The 13483-nt window shown below is 36.1% G+C and overlaps 1 protein-coding gene across 11 annotated transcripts in view; it reads right to left on the reverse strand.

Annotated features, from left to right (window-relative positions):
- ZBTB20 (zinc finger and BTB domain containing 20) overlaps positions 1-13483 on the reverse strand; it is an 894540-nt gene that overhangs the window by 413987 nt on the left and 467070 nt on the right. The gene's annotated exons all lie outside the window — the stretch shown is intronic.

The raw sequence follows: 13483 nt of genomic DNA on the forward strand, positions 1-13483 counted from the left end.
ATTTACCCCTGGTTTCATGAGTAGTGAGTTACTGGTTTTATTCTCCTTCATGAATTCAAGTAACTGTATAGTATTATATTCCTAGTCCTGTAAGACAACTGGAATGAGTGAACTGAAACCTTTAGAAACCAAAACCTTTTATGCTAAGTCACAGAACAACATAACAAACCGCAAATTAACATTTAAAGAGCTTCTACTGTGGAGCAACAAAATCCCCAAATATTATATAATCTGCAGTTTAAAAACTGCTTGCCTAACAAGCAGCAGTCTATCAATAATTCCACATGCTAGTGTTTTCACTGCTTTATAATTTAGAAGCCATAAGTGGTTTTTTACCAGAGATCACTTCCCACCCCCAATAGTACCACCAGAATAAAGCCTTGAAAATAGCCAGCCAAATTTTATTTAGAAAGATCAGGAATTATTATAACTAAAGGTAATGAAACACTATATAAAAGAAGAACTCCATATGAATTCATCTATCGTCATCATCCGAGGACTTATATAAATAAAATAAGTCTAAAACATAACTGACCAGAGAAAATGAGAAAGGCCAAGATTTAAAAGACCCAGTAGCAGAAAAAAAGGGGAACATATTTGAGACCCAGAATCATAAGTACTTAACAGGTTTACATATGAAACTTAATGAGGATCACCAAAGTAACTTGCCAAAAATAGTTTTTTTCAAATGATCCAATGGTCTATGGAGCACTGAGGACCTCTAAGAAAAATATAAAATTGCCTTCTGTAATTTTCTACTTTCATAAAGACAGAGACAGGATATTAAGTGCTTTCTTACAAAAATATCTGTTCATTTCTTAAGCTGGAAGAGCTCTGTGTCCTCTTTCATCTTACCCCTTTGTTAGTCACATGGCTCACTGCTTCCAGGCACAGGCACAGGCACTAGGAGGGACCGGACACCACAGTGTCCCTCAACACCTCACCGAAATACGGTAAAATACCTGCGAGGAAGCCGTGCCAGGCACAGCTAGAGTGATTCTGCTTGAGAAGGTAAGTCAGTGACTGAGGTTCTTGTTGTAACATTTCAAAGTATCTATTACTACTGCCAACAGCAACTAGAAGCAAGATTGAAATAGTTGTGAAGGACTTTTAAAAAATTGGAAAATATTTAAAACTCTCCCGAGCTCCTTGCCTGCCCAGGAAATAGTCAGTTTAGGCCTGCCCAAACTGCAGGATCCCAAATTGCAAAAGCAAAACCACAAGTAGCCTATATGTTCCCTGGGCCATGGATACAACTGAAAATGAGGGTTGAAATGAAATAGTTGGCATCCACTGAACATTGAAAGGTCAATTCTGTCCTCAGTATGGTTCAGAGAGTGTAGAAATCCACTACGATGAAATAGAAAGCTATTCTGACAAACTGAGGTGGGAAAAAAGTTCAAAGATGGTTTACTTAAGGACATGTTTCTCTATTTCTTTCACAACCAGATGCCTCCATCTACTTTGACAACCAAGGAAATGCAACTATATAGAATTCTAAGTTTTCTTTTAAATTCACATAACCCATTTGAAAATCACAGTAAGTGATTTTCTACATACAGAACTACACCAAAAATAATTGCTTGTTTACAGATGATTAATCATGTTAAAATTATATTATAAAAATATATTTTACATGGATTAGAATTCATTTTGATAATCAGAAACATACACACTAATTGCATACTGGAATTTAAACATAGCTAAAACCCATGTACAGGGATACTTACAGAAAATACACCTGTGAATATGATTTCTTGGTTAAACACCAGAATATTCTGACCAATTTTCATTATTTTTCCATGAACACATTTTTTTTTGAGATATAGATTCTTTTAAGGAAGAAAAGCAGAAAGAAAATGTATTTATAAAGTACTTAAAATATATAATAAAATACTTAGTAAATATTCATATTTAAAACAAAAGATGTCTCCACATCATCAGAAATACAGGGACACCATAGTCCCAATGATCTTGATAACAACAGAGAGCCACACATTTAGACAATAAAATCTGAAAAACCAGACAAAACTCTCCTTGCTTTCATTTTTTATCTTTTCTCTTTTCTCCTTCCTTCCTTCCTTCCTTCCTTCCTTCCTTCCTTCCTTCCTTCCTTCCTTCCTTCCTTCCTTCCCTCCCTCCCTCCTTCCTTCCTTCCTTCTTTCCTTCCCTCCCTCCCTCCCTCCCTCCCTCCCTCCCTCCCTCCCTCCTTCCTTCCTTCCTTCCTTCCTTCCTTTCTTTCTTTCTTTCTTTTGTAAGAGGAGGGGAGGCAGAGAGATAGATTCCTGCAAACACCCTGACTGGAATCCACTAGGCAAGCCCACCATGATGCTCTGCCCAACTGGGGCATTGTTCAGCAACTGAGCTCTTCTTAGCAGGAGGCCACTGAGCTATCCTCAGGGCCTGGGGCCAACTTGTTCCTATGGAGTCATGGTTGCAAGAGAGTAAGAGAGAGAGAGACAAAGAAGCAAGAGGGAGGTTTGGAGAAGCAGATAGGAGCTTCTCCTGTGTGCCCTGACCAGGAATTGAACCTGGGACATCCACATGCCAGGCCAATGCTCTACCACAAAGCCAACTGGACAGGGCTGAATTTTATCTTTATGTGCCAGATTTTTCAATGTAAAAGGAATTCTAAATTCTAATATATGAGAAAGTTAACAAACTAGGAAAGAACCTGACTCTTTTTTAAAAAAGTATAAGAGGCCTGGCTTGTGGTGGTGCAGTGGATAAAGTGTCAACCTGGAATGCTGAGGTCACTGGTTCTAAACCCTGGGCTTGCCTCGTCAAGGCACATATGGGAGTTGATGCTTCCTGCTCTTCCCCCCTTTCTCTCTCTTTCTCTCTCTCCCTTCTCCTATCTAAAATAAATAAATAAAAATCTTAAAAAAAAGTCTGTCCAGGTGGTGGTACTGCAGTGTTTAGAACACTGACCTGGGACATTGAGGATCCAGGTTCGAAACTCGGAGGTCGCCAGCTTGAGCATAGGCTCACCAGCTTGAGCATGGGGTCACCAGCTTGTTCATGGGATCACAGTCATACCTCCACGGTCGCTGGCTTGAGCCCAAAGGTTGCTGGCTTGAAGCACAGGGTTGCTGGCTTGAGCAAGGGGTCTCTGGCTCAACTGAAGCCCCTGGCTAGGATACATATGAGAAAGCAATCAAGGAACAACTATAGTGCTGCAACAAGTTGATGCTTCTCATTTCTCTCCCTTCCTGTCTGTCTGTTGCTGCTTCTCTCTCTCTCTCTCTCTCTCTCTCTCTTAACAAAAATATAGAAAAAAACTCACCTCTTTAATTCAGTAAAATCAAACAAATCAATTTCATATGACCTTATCCTCTAGAAATATTGCATGATCTAAAGGAATGATACTTATCTCAAATATAAGGAGGTGAAGTGTCTCCAGTTACCTACTCAGATCTATCCTCACACCTGCCTAGTTTCATCTTTCTGATGGCATTGAGAATAATCAGAACTACAACCACCACAACTGCTCACACATTGAATCTAACTTTTTTCTAGCAGATACCTAATAATGCTTAGTACTGTGCTCTCTTTACCTTTATATATCCATTTTATAACCACTAATCCACTAATAGGCAGAAACTGAAAAGGAAAAACAACCCAACCCAAAATCCCTTCAACCTTCATACCTGAAAAGTGCTTGGTTTCCTGTGGATATCAGGTAAGTGAAACAAAATATTATAACTAGGAAGGGAGACTGATCAATCTCATACAAATTGCACTGTGTTTCTAATGGTCCAGTGAAAGGAGTTATTCCAGTGAAGAAGTATGGAGTGTGAGAAAGGAGTGAAGAACTACAAAGAGAGAGAGAGAGAAAATGTTTATTATACATTTGGGACTTCAAGGTAGTACACATTGAAACAAAAGGTGTTCAAGGGAATAGTGTGACAGAAAGTTCTAAATGAGGATTCCAGAAACTACAGTTTCTTAAATAGAACAGTTGTTTAGGGGATGAATTCTATAGGACGTTTCAATTACTGTAAGTGTCTCCGCTATAGCATCTACATGTTTTCTCTTTCATTATGACTCTGAGGAAAAACAAAACAAAACCGAGCTTTGTACAACCCCCAAAGTAAAAAGCAAAAAACAGGATTTATATTATCGACTTTTTATATACATATTATATCAGTATACATTTCATGGAAATAAATTACGTACCCACAGCTATCCTATCTTCTTTTTATTTTAAAATAGCTTTCATACTTTAAATGTTGTTGATTTTTCATAAAGTAAGTAAAAACCAAGTCAGCATTAAACATCTCAGAGAATTTAAGTCTTACGTCACCCGGCAAATGCACCACATCATGGAGGGTCCCCAAATCCTCTTTTAAAGCCAGTGAAGGCACTGGCAATTAAGGGATGCTTTCCTGCATCCTAGGGTAACTAGAAATGGCCATGGATATTAACTAACTCCCTTTTCAATAGTCTGAGAAAAGGGAAAAAAACCTGTTAAGTTTCCCCATCTGTTATTTCCTTTTTCTTTTCGTTTTTGGCTCGCAAAAGTAAAATTATGCAAGAGCTTTTGAATGTAAAGGCTGTGTGTGCTTTTTCCCTTTTTGTCTCTGTGTACCGCTTATGTGATGTTGCATAACAGTACAGAGGAGGCGGTTAGCGTTTACTATTGATTTACACGATGCCTTCTAATGAATTCAGAATGCTAAAAAGAAAGGGGAAGGAGGGGGAGGAGGAAAAAAGAAAAAGAGTGGAACAGGGAGAGAAAAAAGGAGGAACAGAGGGGAGAAGAAAGAGCTCATTTAGAGAAACAATTCTAATACCTGGAATAGTTTCATTCTTATTCCCTTTAGCTTTGACTTTTGGTTATTGTTTAGGTCTCAGAGAAATGGGCTTGAGCTAGTGACTCCAATATTCCAATCTTCTATATAGTGAGCATTAGCATATGAACAATTGTAAACCTACTTTTGCTCTACCCTTTTTACCCACTGATTTTAAAAATGCATAAAGAATGTATTTAGAAATCTTTTAATAGGTCACTACTTTACTTTGGAAGATAATATAGCACAAACTATTTGGCTACACAGAGCAGCCCAATATAAGGTAATGAAAGACAAATAGGCAAAATGAGGAGAGATTCTAAAATGATGAACAATAGGTATAGAAGAAATTTAGGTAATTTCTTGAATTTTGCCTATGGAGAACACTTACATTTTAACTTGATCTGGATGACTAGAGACACTCCCAGTTCTCCGAGGCTGCTTGGTGCTTCCCATGACACACACCAAGTCCCATAGCTTAGGCCCTGAGTAAGGGGGAAATTGGTTGCACTGCCAGGCACAGGCCGTTTCTGCACCTGAGTGCCCTCCTATGGCTGGAAACAACCACTAAGGTGAGGAGAAGAAACGGAAGTTCTCCTTATTAGTAGCCAGCTAGAGCATGGCAGGGAGTTTGCTTCTTCCCTGCTTGTGGGTTAGTAAATGGTCACTGTGAAAAATCACAGAAGTTATTCAAAGGAAAAAAGCAAAAAACTGGGTTTCATTTCTCATCATCCATAATGTCCTTTCACCCATTTTAGCTTAGAAAGAATATATTAAAAAGATGCCCACTCCATCATTTGTCAGGAATACTTTAATGACTGATGGTTAGGTGCATATGGTTAGATCTAGCACCTAGCCCAGTGCTTGGCACATTATCTATGCTCAACCAATATTTGTTGAAACAATAAAATGATTATGGGATAAACATCTCCATAGGAAAGGCATACTGTTATAGAGAAGCCACATGAAATATATCCCAGTGATTCACGAGAATTCTTGGGTCGAACTTAGGCAGCAGGCACAAAACACTGATAGAGAAGAAGTATCAGTTGTTTGGGGGTCAGTTGACTTCCATTCGATTTTATTATAAAAAGAGGCTTAAATAAAATTATAATACTGATAAACATCTGCAAACTTTTGAACTATTCTTTATTTCAGTCTTGGGTGTAGAAAAGTCCATTTTAATTTTCAGGGACACATTCTAAAAGAAATGTTATGGGATATCAACATAATTCATCTTTTAAAAAATACTGAGCATAATGTAGCCATTTAGTAATGAGAGAGACTATATAGCTTTTTGAAGGGCAAGGCAGGTTGAGTTTTGATTAGGTTATGTGAATTTAAGTTAATAGAAGGGCAACCAAGAATGTACCAATTTCATTTTCTTGGTTAAACAAGAGTTTTATAAGGAAAAAAAATTCTGGACTAGAAAAGTCAGACATGCCATCTTTCAGTTAATTGGAGAATAAAACCTTTAAAGAAAGAGTAAAAAGTATAATCTCTCAAAGAATTTTAGTTGAAAATTCCGCCGAAAGCAAGTTTGGCACCGGTAGCCACACGAATATTTTACAAAGTGAAGCTACCATTTTGTTAACTCATATAGAACTAAACATATACATTTCAGTCCAAGTCTTTTTTTTTTTTTTTTTAAATAAATTTTTATTAATGGTAATGGGATGACATTAATAAATCAGGGTACATATATTCAAAGAAAACATGTCTAGGTTATTTTGTCATCAAATTATGTTGCAAACCCCTCGCCCAAAGTCAGATTGTCCTCCGTCACCCTCTATCTAGTTCTCTGTGCCCCTCCCCCTCCCCCTAACTCTCTCCTTCCCTCCCTCCCATGTCCTCCCTCCCCCCCCACCCTTGGTAACCACCACACTCTTGTCCATGTGTCTTAGTCTCATTTTTATGTTCCACCAATGTATGGAATCATGTAGTTCTTGTTTTTTTCTGATTTGCTTATTTCACTCCTTATAATGTTATCAAGATCCCACCATTTTGCTGTAAATGATCTGATGTCATCATTTCTTATGGCTGAGTAGTATTCCATAGTGTATATGTGCCACATCTTCTTTATCCAGTCTTCTATTGAAGGGCTTTTTGGTTGTTTCCATGTCTTGGCCACTGTGAACAGTGCTGCAATGAACATGGGGCTACATGTGTCTTCACGTATCAATGTTTCTGAGGTTTTGGGGTATATACCCAGTAGAGGGATTGCTGGGTCATAAGGTAGTTCTATTTGCAGTTTTTTGAGGAACCACCATACTTTCCTCCATAATGGTTGTACTACTTTACAGTCCCACCAACAGTGAATGAGGGTTCCTTTTTCTCCACAGCCTCTCCAACATTTGCTATTACCCGTCTTGTTGATAATAGCTAATCTAACAGGAGTGAGGTGGTATCTCATTGTAGTTTTGATTTGCATTTCTCTAATAACTAATGAAGCTGAGCATCTTTTCATATATCTGTTGGCCATTTGTATCTCTTCCTGGGAGAAGTGTCTGTTCATGTCCTCTTCCCATTTTTTTATTGGATTGTTTGTTTGTTTGTTGTTGAGTTTTATGAGTTCTTTGTAAATTTTGGATATTAGGACCTTATCTGAGCTGTCGTTTGAAAATATCAGTTCCCATATAGTTGGCTGTCTGTTTATTTTGATATCAGTTTCTCTTGCAGAGCAAAAACTTTTAATTCTGATGTAGTCCCATTCATTTATCTTTGCCTTCACTTCTCTTGCCATTGGAGTCAAGTTCATAAAATGTTCTTTAAAACCCAGGTCCATGATTTTAGTACCTATGTCTTCTTCTATGTACTTTATTGTTTCAGGTCTTATATTTAGGTCTTTGATCCATTTTGAATTAATTTTAGTACACGGGGACAGGCTGTAGTCGAGTTTCATTCTTTTGCATGTGGCTTTCCAGTTTTCCCAACACCATTTGTTGAAGAGGCTTTCTTTTCTCCATTGTGTGTTGTTGGCCCCTTTATCAAAGATTATTTGACCATATATATGTGGTTTTATTTCTGGGCTTTCTATTCTGTTCCATTGGTCTGAGTGTCTATTTTTTTGCCAATACCATGCTGTTTTGATTATCGTGGCCCTATAATATAGTTTAAAGTCAGGTATTGTAATGCCCCCAGCTTCATTCTTTTTCCTTAGGATTGTTTTGGCTATTCGGGGTTTTTTATAGTTCCATATAAATCTGATGATTTTTTGTTCCATTTCTTTAAAAAATCTCATAGGGATTTTGATGGGAATTGCATTAAATTTGTATATTGCTTTGGGTAATATGGCCATTTTGATTATATTTATTCTTCCTATCCAAGAACAAGGAATATTTTTCCATCTCATTGTATCTTTTTCGATTTCCCTTAACAATGCTTTGTAATTTTCATTATATAGGTCCTTTACGTTCTTTGTTATGTTTATTCCTAGGTATTTTATTTTTTTTGTTGCAATCGTGAAGGGGATTATTTTTTTGAGTTCGTTTTCTAATATTTCATTGTTGGCATATAGAAAGGCTATGGACTTTTGTATGTTAATTTTGTATCCTGCGACCTTACTGTATTGGTTTATTGTTTCTAATAATCTTTTTGTGGAGTCCTTCGGGTTTTCGATGTATAGGATCATATCATCAGCAAAAAGTGATAGCTTTACTTCTTCTTTTCCGATATGGATGCCTTTTATTTCTTTGTCTTGTCTGATTGCTCTGGCCAGAACTTCTAGCACCACGTTGAATAAGAGTGGAGAGAGTGGACAACCCTGTCTTGTTCCTGATTTAAGGTAGAAAGTCCTCAGTTTTATGCCGTTTAATAGGATGTTGGCTGATGGTTTATCATATATGGCCTTTATCATGTTGAGATATTTTCCTTCTATACCCATTTTGTTGAGAGTCTTAAACATAAAATTGTGTTGTATTTTATCAAAAGCCTTTTCTGCATCTATTGATAAGATCATGTGGTTTTTGTTCTTTGTTTTGTTGATATGGTGTATTACGTTAACCGTTTTGCGTATGTTGAACCATCCTTGAGATTCTGGGATGAATCCCACTTGATCATGATGTATTATTTTTTTAATATGTTGTTGTATTCGGTTTGCCAGTATTTTGTTTAGTATTTTAGCATCTGTATTCATTAGAGATATTGGTCTGTAGTTTTCTTTCTTTGTGCCATCCTTGCCAGGTTTTGGTATGAGGGTTATGTTGGCCTCATAAAATGTGTTTGGAAGTATTGCTTCTTCTTCAATTTTTTGGAAGACTTTGAGTAGAATAGGAACCAAGTCTTCTTTGAATGTTTGATATAATTCACTAGTATAACCGTCTGGGCCTGGACTTTTATTTTTGGGGAGATTTTTAATAGTGTTTTCTATTTCCTCCCTGCTGATTGGTCTGTTTAGGCTTTCTGCTTCTTCATGACTCAGTCTAGGAAGGTTGTATTGTTCTAGGAATTTATCCATTTCTTCTAGATTGTTGTATTTGGTGGCATATAATTTTTCATAGTATTCTACAATAATTCTTTGTATTTCTATGATGTCTGTGGTGATCTCTCCTCTTTCATTTTGGATTTTATTTATTTGAGTCCTGTGTCTTTTTTCCTTGGTGAGTCTTGCCAAGGGTTTGTCAATTTTGTTGATCTTTTCAAAGAACAAGCTCCTTGTTTTATTGATTTTTTCTATAGTTTTTCTGTTCTCTATTTCATTTATTTCTGCTCTGATTTTTATTATCTCCTTTCTTCGGCTGGTTTTGGGTTGTCTTTGTTCTTCTTTTTCTAGTTCCTTAAGGTGTGAAGTTAAGTGGTTTACTTCGGCTCTCTCTTGTTTGTTCATATAGGCCTGAAGTGATATGAACTTTCCTCTTATTACTGCTTTTGCTGCATCCCAGAGATTCTGATATGTCGTATTTTCATTTTCATTTTTCTGTATATATCTTTTGATTTCTGCACTTATTTCTTCTTTGACCCATTCATTTTTTAGAAGTATGTTGTTTAGTTTCCACATTTTTGTGGGTTTTTCCCCCTCTTTTTTGCAGTTGAATTCTAGTTTCAAGGCTTTATGATCAGAAAATATGCTTGGTACAACTTCAATTTTTCTAAATTTGCTGATATTGTCTTTGTGGCCCAACATATGGTCAATTCTTGAGAATGTTCCATGTACACTAGAGAAAAATGTATACTCTGTCGCTTTGGGATGAAGTGTCCTGTAGATGTCTATCATATCCAGGTGTTCTAGTATTTTGTTTAAGGCCACTATATCTTTATTGAGTCTCTGTTTGGATGACCGATCTAGAGCCGTCAGCGGTGTATTGAGGTCTCCAAGTATGATTGTATTTTTGTTAGTTTTTGTTTTAAGGTCAATAAGTAGCTGTCTTATATATTTTGGTGCTCCTTGGTTTGGTGCATATATATTAAGGATTGTTATGTCTTCTTGATTCAACTTCCCCTTAATCATTATGAAATGACCATTTTTGTCTCTGAGTACTTTTTCTGTCTTGTAGTCAGCATTATTAGATATGAGTATTGCTACACCTGCTTTTTTTTGGGTGTTGTTTGCTTGGAGTATTGTTTTCCAGCCTTTCACTTTGAATTTGTTTTTATCCTTGTTGCTTAGATGTGTTTCTTGTAGGCAGCATATAGTTGGATTTTCTTTTTTAATCCATTCTGCTACTCTGTGTCTTTTTATTGGTACACACGAATATTTTACAAAGTGAAGCTACCATTTTGTTAACTCATATAGAACTAAACATATACATTTCAGTCCAAGTCTTCAAAAAAAATTTTTTTTCTATTTTTAAACTGGCCATTGGTATAATCTAATCAATTTTAGCATTTTCTTCGATGAGATCCTAGCAGCATGTAAACAAGACCATTCCAAGTGATTTTGCATTTCATGGATTTTTAAAAGTGGATGAGAACTTGCCTGGTATCTTCATTTTATAAATCAAAATTCTGAAGCTCAAAAGGTAATTTTCACAAGGTTATATTTTGAGACAGAGTGAGGGCTAGTATTTAAGCTCACAAATCATTTCTTCACAACACAGAATAAGTGAAAGTTGTATAAATTGAATCTCATTTTAAAAACCATAAAGATTTCAAGACTTTTATAAGATAAGAAATCCTTATGTCATGTAAATGTTCACCTCAAAGCTATCTATAGTTGATTTTTTATCTTTAATCCAAATCTCTTCTTCCTCCTCCTGTCCATCCTCCTCTCATTCTTTAGATATGTGGGGAGAATAATTTTTTTTTCTTTCTACCTGATTAATGCCCACTCCTGTCCTTAAATTCTTCATTTTATCTAACTTTTCATGTGTTTCTCCAACTTCTATTTATTACTCTTCCTCATAAAAATAACATTTTTTGTTAATGTGCTTTGAGATCCTCAGAAATCATAAAGGAAGAAAAATTTTAAAGTTAGTATTACACAGTAAGTAGGCTTTTGCTATATACTTCGATTAAAAATAATAAAAAGAAAAATGCAACAATATACTGACAACCTGAGGGTAACCTACATCTATAGGCTGGGTCTATGGACAGAGGTCACTGTCGAGACCTCTGCATTGCCAGTGAGCAGACAGAACCTAATGTTACAGGACTTTTATCATAGATGAAGGGCAAAGGCTCACATTTCCAGACTACTCATGCACCACTACACCAGTTCACCTTTCTTTGCCCATTTCTTTCTCCATTTCAGACATACAACTATTTTGAGACTCATTATGGCATAGCAGGAAGAGATACAGAGAAATCCTAGACTTAATGTAGCTTAAAGGTACTAACCAAATTCTCAATTCCAAAAAAAAGTCAGAAAGAGTTGCATAGTAAAATTGCAGTTATACAGAAAGTGAAGGCTGAGGAAGTTAAAAGAAGACTGGTAATAGGGATACTGTTGCCCTAATCAGTGTTCTTAAGATGTCTTACTGTTTCCCTTCTATACTTTAACTCTTATGAGTTTGACAGTGCAGCTAAAGTAATTGAGTAGGCTAAAACACAGCTCCAGATTCTTAGAGTGAGAGATATTTTTCTCTCCCTATTTTTTAAAAAACAAAATATACAGCAACTATTCAGTTATTCAATGACATTTGAATTCTGACCATATACCTTTTTCTAAAAAACTGTAGGTGTTAATTAAGGAGTCTAATCTATACTAAGCTAAGGTAAGCAACATCCACCATAGAATGAAGTACATTAACTTAGCATAGAAATAGCCAATAAACGGATGTCCTATTATTTTAAAAGCCTTAATGCACGTCACTTGGATGGACTCTTCATTCCACTTTATTAATGTGAGTAGAATTTTAGTAACGCTTTGTTGAATGTTCTCCCACTCCTGTTTATAACTAGAAAACATTACAATTACAGAAGGCAGGAAGTCCTGTTTGTTTCCTTATATCGCATTCCTCAGTGATCCATCCTCAGGGTGCATAATAAATATCTGGTCATTTTTAAAACCTCTTGTTTCTATTTTTCTAGGATCAGCTATAATGTCTAATGAGCACAGAACTGTGCTCTGCTATGCAGTGGTGAGGAGAGAGAAGAGAAGAAAATCACAGACATAAATTAAAATTAATAGGCCAGAAAAAAACGAGCATTTACTGAGTACATACTTCATTAATATTATACCAGTTAATACTAACCTCTAGGAAGTAAGATTGGCCTACATTCCATAGATTAGAAACTTAGTTACAGAGCCATTGCCTAACCTTCTCAAGAACACACAACTATTTAAAAAGTTGGACAGGTAAGGATCAGGATCATGTAATATACCACACAGCCAGAGCAGAATACAAAGCAAAAAAAAAAAAAAAGAAAAATCCCATCCGTCATGAGAGTCACAATGAGCCAAACAGAGGTGGGAAGGGTAAGTGACTCCTAGGAAGAAATAGGTTCTACCTTTGTTCTTGGCTCTGGTAAGTTCCTGTTTTCCAAAGACATATATGTTATTTGTTATCGGTGAGATGTACAATCTCTTAGAAATATTTAAATCAGAACAGAGGCCCTGGTCGGTTGGCTCAGTGGTAGAGCCACTGAGTGGTGGATCCCGGTCGGGCGCATGCGGGAGTCTGTCTGACTGCCTCCCTGTTTCCAGCTTCAGAAAAAAAATCAGAACAGATATATGACTGTTTATAAAAATTCCTTTAAAGAATTATACTAGATAAAAGTTTAAAAATATATAATGTGTATAAAGTCAGATGATTAGTATATAAAAAATTAATGTTAGTATGTGTGTCTATGTGTATGTGTGCACACAATTTTTTTCCCCTTGCAAACATATTTGGTAATTACTATAAATTACTTGATGAATTTCTAAGCAGTAAATATGTTAAGGCAGGGAAAGAGAAACAAAGCACAAGAGAAAAGAAATGTGTTTGTGTGTGTGTACATAACTTCTCTAAGAATTTTAATCTTAAAATATATCTTAAAAAATTGTTCATATTGATTTAAGTCTAGATTTCATGTGTGTGTAATGAAAAACAAGTTTTACTATTTTAATTTAAAAGTTATGATTTTTTAAAGTCTATTGAATCTTTTATATTGAGATATTTTATAATAATCTTATTATAAATGCTTATTGAGGATAACATTAGAACTCAGGTAAATAGCAACAGTTTTGAAGAGTCTATGGTTTAGCCTGACCAGGTGGTGGCACAGTGGATAGAGCATTGAACTGGGACGGAGAGGACCCAGGTTCAAAA

The sequence above is a fragment of the Saccopteryx bilineata genome, chromosome 8 (assembly GCF_036850765.1).
Source record: "Saccopteryx bilineata isolate mSacBil1 chromosome 8, mSacBil1_pri_phased_curated, whole genome shotgun sequence".
Lineage (NCBI taxonomy): Eukaryota > Metazoa > Chordata > Mammalia > Chiroptera > Emballonuridae > Saccopteryx > Saccopteryx bilineata.